Genomic DNA, 7,387 nt, shown 5'->3' with positions numbered 1-7,387 from the left:
ATGAGGAGACAGAAGCAGGCAGGAGCACCGGGTGCTGCTCGTGGGTCACCTCCTCCCACATCCCCTCCACCAGGCTCACCTTGGGGATATTGTAATACCCAGGCCAGAACAAACCATTAAACTTGACATCCAGTTTCTCAGCTCCTGGGAATAAGGGAAAGCTCCCAGTCCCAGTGACAGCAGGACAGTAACTCAGTGCTAAAAGCTGCCACTCCAGGGCCAGGGGCCACCCGAGGAAGCTGGTTGGCATCTCACAGCAAGGCTCACTGCCACCCCTGCCCCACACGGGTCTCTCCAGGCAGTCAGAAGGGAGGGGGGTCTGGAGGCATTTAACAAGCTTCTCTGGTCGATGGAAAACACCTGCACACTGAGCTTTATTTATTTTTTTATTATTATTTGTTGGCACTGGAGCCATGTGGAAGGAGGCCTGTCCTCAGGGGTCAGTGGCTAGGAGGAGGGATGTGTGGGGCACAGATGGTGTGGGGAGCCTGCAGGCAGCTCTGCACCCCCTGTGCTCCTGGAACTGTGCAGAACATCCTTGTGTGAGGGGAAAAGACTGCAGTGGTCTCTCTTTCCCTGCAAGCCTGGCTCTGGGTGTGAGCAGGGCCCCAGGGTGGGCGTTTGCACTGCTGGGCTCTGGTTTGCATCATTCCAGCCAGAAAACAATCAGCCTTCTCCTTTACAGTTTGTTTCCAAAGCAGCTCTTTGCTCGGGTACTTCTCCAATGAATTGATGCAGACCTGATTTATTGGAATGGACGGGATTCTTGTTACTTACCTTGGTGGTAACAAACAGACATAAAGGAGCTGTTGATCCTGGGTATAACTCAGTAAGAACCCGATCCTGGGGTGGAGAACAATTGCCTTAAACAGAAACTTCTAAGGGGCTTTATTAGGCAGTCAATTCTAAAAAAATGTGATTTCAGATACCTGTAACTAATAAACCTCAAAATTCAGTGGCTGCAGGCGAGAAAAACATAAACCAAGGGCAGAGTGAGTTGGCTGTATAAACACTACAATAAAACTTGCTTAAAAGCCCCAGAGAGAAAAATTTAGAGGTGAAAAAGCAGGTATTCATAAAGTTCGGGTGCATTTCAGTGGAAACTTCCTGAGACCTGCAGCAGCTGCTACTTCAGGGCAGAGCTAAAGCAAGCCCCTGTGGCTGTGTGTTCTTCTGTAAAAGGTGAGGTTATGTTTATATAAATCTAATTTGAGCTGGAGTTTACTTTTCAACTCCCTTTCTTCAGCCAAATCACCAAAAAAATCACCCTCTCCACAGTGAGGGTTCTGTAGATTGTTGCCTGATTTCAAAAACTGTTACAAAAAATGCTAGCATCACCTGGAGCAAACCGGGAACAACGGGAGCTGTATCTAAGGTGGCTCCAAAGAAGGAGTGATGCAGGGCCAGCCCCTGGTGCCCTGTGCCAGTGCCCTCCCTGCCGGGGCCAGTGGCACCTGTGGCCGTGCTGGCCCAGGGGTGGCAGCAGGAGCCTGTCCTGGGAAGTGTCCCTGTCCCAGGGGCTGTGCTGCCAGCCTTTCCCTGCTCCCTGCCTCTCCTCTCAGAGCTCCAGCCCCGAGGAGGTGTGAGGAGATGCTGTGTCTGGCAGCGGCTGCTCCGGATGCTGACATGTCAAGGAAACACCTCCACATCCTCTGGGCAGAGTTAATATTTGGACAGTGTTAAAATACAACCAGCATTGCTCAGCTGAACCCTGGCTGTGCCCCAGCCCTCCCCAAGCTGGAGGCACTGCCTGGCTCCCCTCCCACGGGCACTTGGGACTTAAACAAAACCCGCTTGAATATCTGCACAAGGAGTGCCTGAGCACTGCCCACAGCACAGCAACCATCGAGGGCTGAGGAGAAAAACAATTAGGCTGGTCAGGCAAAGGATTAGGAGAGTGGCTCTGCAAATACTGGGGTTTTCTCTCTCAAAAATAAAGAAGGAGCCTGAGGTTGAGCTGTGCTCTGAATATTCACGGGGCTCTGCTGGTCCTCAGGTAGCCCTGGCTGGCAGGGGGTGAGGAAGGCCTCCAGTTGTTCTCCTCTGCAGTTCAGTCTGTCATTGCTGCTGTCAGCACCCTGAGGAAAAGGCTGGCAAAGGCTGGGGGTCAGTCCTGGCAGTGTGAAATCGGGCTGGACTCCCTTGTGTGCCCAAAGAGAGGAGCCTGGCTGTGAGTCTGGGGATAAGGGGGGGCTTTTCTCACAGCCCTAGAGCTCCAGTGGCCCCAGCCATGTCCCCTTTGGCAGGATGCCCTGGGTCACAGGGCAGGGGCCACGCTGTCCCCCCGGTTTGGGTTCTGTCCCCGGTTTGGGTCCTGTCCCACCAGTTTGGGTCCTGTCCCTGGTTTGGGTCCTGTCCCCTCAGTTTGGGTCCTGTCCCAGGTTTGGGTCCTGTCCCAGGTTTGGGTTCTGTTCCCAGGTTTGGGTCCTGTCCCAGGTTTGGGTCCTGTCCCCTCAGTTTGGGTTCTGTCCCCCTGGTTTGGGTCCTGTCCCAGGTTTGGGTCCTGTCCCCAGGTTTGGGTCCTGTCCCAAGTTTGGGTCCTGTCCCTGGTTTGGGTCCTGTCCTCAGTTTGGGTCCTGTCCCTGGTTTGGGTCCTGTTCCCAGGTTTGGGTCCTGTCCCAGATTTGGGTCCTGTCCCAGGTTTGGGTCCTGTCCCCTCAGTTTGGGTCCTGTTCCCAGGTTTGGGTCCTGTCCCTGGTTTGGGTCCTGTCCCCTCAGTTTGGGTCCTGTCCCACCAGTTTGGGTCCTGTCCCAGGTTTGGGTCCTGTCCCTGGTTTGGGTCCTGTCCCCTCAGTTTGGGTCCTGTCCCCTCAGTTTGGGTCCTGTTCCCAGGTTTGGGTCCTGTCCCCTCAGTTTGGGTCCTGTCCCCTCAGTTTGGGTCCTGTCCCAGGTTTGGGTCCTGTCCCCTCAGTTTGGGTCCCGTTCCCAGGTCCTTTCCAACCAAAGCCATGCAGTGATTCCAGGATCCCTCCTGTCCCTGCCACAGTGGCACCCCCAAAGCTGCCTGTCACAGCCCTGTGCCCTTCCTGTTGCAGGAAGGTCCTTCCCAAAGCCCAGGAACTTTGGGGAAACCCCCCCACACTAGGCACAGTCAGTTTATCAAGATCAGTTAATTAAAGGCCACTTGGAGATTTGGAGATTTCCAGAATATGTTCAGTCCCTGTAAAGTCACCAGAAAAGAAAAATTGCTGCAACAAGTTTTCCTTGGATTTGAAAAATGCCCTTCCTTGCCCGAGTGAACTCAGGGCTGCACACCCTGGAGGCAAGGAGCTGAGCAGCCCCGAGTCCCTCTCACTCCAGGGCTGCTCTGCAAGCGCTGTCAGTCCGAGGGAATTTATTTGGGCAGTCTCAAGGGAAGGTCTTGGCAAAGCATTAATGTCCTTCTTTCATGAAGGAGACCTTTACTCACTGGCCTGTGTCGTTCAGCCGGCTGGGTCCCTGTGCAGAGCCAACATCCATCTCTGAGCCTTTCCACGGGGCTGCAGAGGAATTCTCTGAGCCCTGGTGGAACATCTGGCTCTGCCACAGCAGCTGCACGTGCTGCACCCTCAGCCCGTGGGCATTCCCTGTCCTCGGGCACCTCAGAATTCCCCTGGGAATGGAGCAGAGCTGGGAAGGAAGAGACAAGCAGACAAGCCCTGTGACAATGAAAGGCTGACAGAAATCCACGTTTCCCGGCGTTCAGCTGCAGCTGGGTGTGGAACCCCAGCTAGTTTTGCAGTATCAAATTCAAAGTGATGTGTGTGAGCCCCAGTCACAGCCCTCTGAAAGAGATCCCAATTCTGGGAAAACAAATTCCCAATGGTTAAGAAAAAACACATCCGAGGCACTTCAATCAACTGCAACTCTCACATGGTCTCAGATTTGTCTCAGAGCCTCCCTAGATTTTCCTCCTTAATTCGAAAATGAAATTCAATTTAATTCATATGTTCTTAGTGCCTAAACAATTTGTGTTCCCTTGCAGTCCCTTGTAGGGCCTTTTTCCCTTCCCTTCCCACCTGGAAGAGTCATTTCCTTGTTTTCAATAGTGCAGGACAAGCGTGGCCAGCTGATGTCTTCACCATCTGAGTGGTTCCATGTCAAAAATAGATGCAAAAAGTCAAGGGAACTCCAACCCCCATGGAGTTACCAAAGGGTTGAGCACAATTCCTGCTGCTGTTCCATGAATCCTGCCTCAGATAGAGATTTTCGTTATGGTTTTCCACATAAATAGTATAGAAAATTAGAAATAAAAATCATATATAAAATTCTAAATTAGTTCTCATTATGAATCGGTTCTCGGAGCAGCTTAACCTGGAAACTGCCCTGTCCTGGTCCAGCCGATGGACATCCAAAACTCAACGTTCCTCAGCCATTCTGTCCCCAGAAATGCCAGCAGCACAAGCTGGCAACGCCACTGCTGCTAACAGAATGACTCAGATTCATTCTCAAATGTAGCAAAATTAATTGGGTTATCTCTGAAAGCCATTAATACGCCAGCTTTGTTTTGTTTGCGTTTATGCGATCAGGAAATATCCCTAACCCAGAAATACCCCCTTCATCTGACTTTTCAAAATAAGTCTTTTGATTTCTAATTAGCTCCTGGCACGGAAGGTTTTTGCAGCAGGGTTTCAGCCAGAAGGAGATGAGTTGGGCTGCGAATTTCTGACGTGGCAAGGTGGAAGCTCCGGAGCGGGGAATCAAGGCGGTTTATTTGTGTCCCAGGGACAGGGGCTGGTGTCCCCCGTCCCCCTGGGATGGGAGCAGGGCAGGGGAAGGGCCCCGCTGGTGGCAGGGCAGGGCTCTGGTGGCAGTTCCAGTGGGAGAACGTTCCCAGGGTGAGACAGGGCTGTCACTGCCACACGTTCCCCTCGGGACAGAGCTGCCAGCTGGGGCACCCTGTGGAGACAGCACGAGTGACAGGCTCCGTGGGCGACCTGGGGCACGATGCAGGGTGCTGTCCCTTGCCACGTGCCAGCCAGAGCAGCTGGCATCTCCTGTGGGAAGGCTCAGAGCTCCTTCCCAGCCCGAGCACGGAGCCAGCTCCAGCCCATGGCCCTGCTGTCCCCAGCCCCTCGCCCCATCCTGCCCACAGCGGCTCCTCAGGGGCTCCCACGGGGTGGTGGCCCTGGAACCCACTGCCTGCTGGGTGATGTCACCAGAACCACAGGGGGAAAGGCCAAATAAGGCAGCAGTTTGGGGGAAATATGTCCAAAAAGGGAGCTGGACCGATGACGGGCAGGCACTGACCACAGGGATGACATTACCGTGTTGAGAGCCCAGAGGCCGCGAGTCCCAGTGCTGGAACAATCCCTCCAGGACCTGGGAAGAGGAGAGAAAATCAGCCCAAGTCAGAGCTCCTTCCTCCCCAAAGGCCAGCAGGGCCAGAGGGCAGCGTGGGAGGGATCCCAGTGCTCCCACAGAGGGACACGTCAATCCGTGAGAACTTCTTTCCTGGGAGGAGACTTTTCTGGGGAGTTCCTGCAGCATGGCTTTGGCTTTTGAACACAGCAACGAACCTGTTCTGGGCAATAGAAGAAAGGTGATTTTCAAGGGGCTTGAAGCCAAAGGGAGGAAGCTGCAGAAGGGGGAAGCTCCAGGGCTGGGCCAGGAGCTGCTGGGAGCCACTGGGAAGCTGCTGGGCCCAGTGCAAGGCTCCTTCCCTCTGGCGTGGAGGAGCTGTTTGGGGTATCCTGGCGTGCTCAGCACCCTGGGCAAGGACAGAGCTGCAGAGGGATTCCACAGGGGAACCCCAGCCAAACCCACTGGGCATGTGCCCACCTCCCTCTGTGATGCTGCACTCCCCTGACACCGAGCAGGAGGCTGAGCTGGCAGCGTGGGCACTGCCAGACTTTCATAGTTATTGGATGAAATCGAATTTAGCGCCAGAAGATTGAACTTGATTTATAAACCTCCCCAAGGCCAGGTCCAGGGAGGTGGTGAGGGAAGATTTGGGCTCACCCAGCAGAATTTGCACCTTTGGGCACAGATGGGGCCTCACCAAGGGGTTGCTCAGACTCTGGAGGACTGGAATAAAGCCAATTTAATCCAAGGCACAGCTGCGCCCCAGCTGCAGCTGCCTCGGTGGCATCTGCACCCCTGGCAGCTGTACACACACATGGGGTGGGTGTGCTCAGGACCAGGCTGTGGGAATTCCTGGGCAGCAAGTCCCTAAGGAGAAATTCAGGACCTAGCCAAGGCCCCCAGCATCCCCTGGCACGGTGCTGGAATGGGCCACGCTCAGGTACGGTCCCCAGGGAGCATCTGTGAGAGTGCAGCCCAGCCAGGTCCCCGTGCCCTCTCAAACACACAGGCTGAGGCTGTCAGCACCCCAGGCTGCTCTCCTCATTGCCATGCAGCACTAATAATAAACAGAGTGCAGCTGTGAATCCCAGCCCTGCCCAGCGCCCTGCAGTGACCACACCGAGCCCGGGCTGGCAGGGCCCCGCTCTGCCCAGCACAGCCCCAGGAATGCGACAGCTTCCTGTGAAAGAGGTCCTGCTCATTCATCAGGCATCAAAACCTGCGTGCGAGCCAAGAATGTATTTACTTTTCATCTAAATATAGTCGAAGTCCTATTAAAACCTGCCAGGAACGGCCGGGCTCCCACCCCACAGGCGGCACCGGGGAGGTGACACCCGGCTCGGGGTGCTGTCCCTCGTTTCCACGTGTGCCTTCCTCCCGGGGTGCTCCTCCCCTCGCTGGGAGATGGTTTGGCACAGGGAGGGGCTGTGGGGGGTGATGATGCCTCCAGCTCCCCCCCTGTGCCCAGGTGGGACACGGGTGGCCACAGCCTGTCCCTGAGCACAGGAGCAGGGGTGGCTGTGGGCGTTTGCAGAAGCAGAGCAGGAGCCCCGAGCTGGTCCCTGCAGGGCCAGCCCAGGCAGAGCATTAATGGCCTTCTTTCATATTCTGGGGGGGTTTGAGGGGTCACCGCTTGGCCTCTGGCAGCAGCAGTGGAGAGGATGAAGTTTATCTCGTGCTTCAAGAATGAGTCTGTGAGAGCGAATTGGGTTTGTATTTGTTTCAGAACAGCCACTGGCAACTGCTGGGGCCGCGGGAGTCTGGCCTGATGATTATTTAGGCTATTTGGGTAGCTTCGACAGCTTGTCCAAACTCTCCCACCCTCGCTGTTGGTGGCTCAGGGGAAAAACTCCCCATTTTTCCTCTCTGCCCTGCCAGCGTTGTGTGGGCATCCCAAATCCACAGGGGAGGGGGCTCTGCCTGTGGGGTGGCTGTGAGCCACATTTCACTGCTGGCCTGGGCACCGTGGCACAGGACGGACCCTGGGACTCAGCCCGGCCACTGCTGCTGCCCCAGTCCCTGCCCCTGTGCCCACAGCATTCAGGGGTGACCACCCCTCATCCCTTACCTCCCTTCTCCCCTCCACCCCTCATCCCTTACCTCC

The sequence above is a fragment of the Vidua chalybeata genome, chromosome 12 (assembly GCF_026979565.1).
Source record: "Vidua chalybeata isolate OUT-0048 chromosome 12, bVidCha1 merged haplotype, whole genome shotgun sequence".
Lineage (NCBI taxonomy): Eukaryota > Metazoa > Chordata > Aves > Passeriformes > Viduidae > Vidua > Vidua chalybeata.
This window is presented reverse-complemented; position numbering follows the sequence as displayed.